The sequence below is a fragment of the Branchiostoma floridae genome, chromosome 2, assembly GCF_000003815.2.
Source record: "Branchiostoma floridae strain S238N-H82 chromosome 2, Bfl_VNyyK, whole genome shotgun sequence".
NCBI lineage: Eukaryota > Metazoa > Chordata > Leptocardii > Amphioxiformes > Branchiostomatidae > Branchiostoma > Branchiostoma floridae.
In genome coordinates, this window is record NC_049980.1 from 4,318,730 (window position 1) to 4,320,154 (window position 1,425).

Here is a 1,425-nt window from a genome sequence, read left to right on the forward strand (position 1 = left end):
TCCGATCGATTTTCGCATACATGTGAGGGGGGTATAAAAGAACCCACCTTTCCTGTGTGAGTGGATCAAATGAATCAGTCTGGATATGCAGTTTGTACTGTTTGGTAATCTCCAATTGCAAGCAGATATTCCTCCGTGGCATTAGACAGTAACATAAGCCGGGGAAGGAGTTTAGCCGACAGAGGAGTAAAATTGCGACGCGAGATCTGCTGCCGGACGGAAAAACTCAAAGGCACTGGGAGGATCACTGGCCAATTTTATTTTACTCCTCTGCCGGCTTTCCCCAGCTTATGTAACTGTCTTATGCCAAGGAGGAATCTGCTTGGAGATTACTGTTTGGTACAAAGCTGGTGTGTTACCCCATGATGTGGTTTACCGGCTATGCAATACGAACAAAACAAAAACATATATCCAATACATATCTGTTTCTCCAGAGTCGTTGATGTAAAACACATTGCGGCGTGATCTCTGTGATTTTATCTTTGACCATCAGATAACCCTAATCTGTAGCCCATTACCTACAAATTTCCGTGACAAATAAGGTCAACAGCTGATAGCGTCAAGGTTTTACTGCACGTGACGTCACATGTTGCCATGGTAACGCACGGTGAAGGTGATGTGTGACGTGAACTGCGCGAAAGGCGATCTTCGAGCAGATGTTTGCCTGTGAATTTTTTCTCATTTTGTAGTCGTTGTCTTGCATACGTGCACATCTTCCTTCCTTCGTCAGTCTATCAAAAGATGTTAATCTAGTCCACCTTTATCCGCAGGGTAACCTATATCCGTTTTTTTCTAAAACAGGTACGTAAAGATATCAGTCTAGTTAACGGACGGTGGTTTCAAATTGCAATATTTTCAAAACATTGCACCATCCACCCACTTCATATTCCTAAATACCCTGTGTTTTTTTAACAACGGATATAGGTTACCCCGCGGATAAAGGTTACCATGCGATGATAAAGGTTAGACATCCAGGTAATAATTCACGCCAAAAAGCAGTTACTCAAGTAACTGGATATGGTTTTGGAAACGGTGAGACATTTCAGATAGTATTCACTACCTTTGTCTTAGCTTTGTCTTGCCTTGTTCTCTATTGGACATCCAAAATTGTCTTCAGCTCTTTTGCATTTTTAGTTAGGGTATAAAAAGAACAGTTTCTTCCATATCTCTTCAGTTTCACTGATGAAAGATAGTGGATGCTATCTGAAACATCTGAATGTTCCCCAAACCATATCCAGTTGCTTGAGTAACTTTTTGGCGCAGCTTCACCATGGTTACAGAAAAGCGAATAGCCGTGCATGAACTAGCTAAAATCACACAAGATATATCTGCTCCTAATACCCCGTCACATGTAGCGAAAATCGATCGGACGACGAGTCTGCGAGCTCTAAATTACGAGGAGGCATGACTCTGATGCCGACGAGG

The 1,425-nt window shown here is 42.3% G+C and overlaps 1 protein-coding gene across 1 annotated transcript in view; it reads left to right on the forward strand.

Annotated features, from left to right (window-relative positions):
- The window catches only part of LOC118410645 (ADAMTS-like protein 2), a 19,781-nt gene that overhangs the window by 13,377 nt on the left and 4,979 nt on the right, over nt 1-1,425 (forward strand). The gene's annotated exons all lie outside the window — the stretch shown is intronic.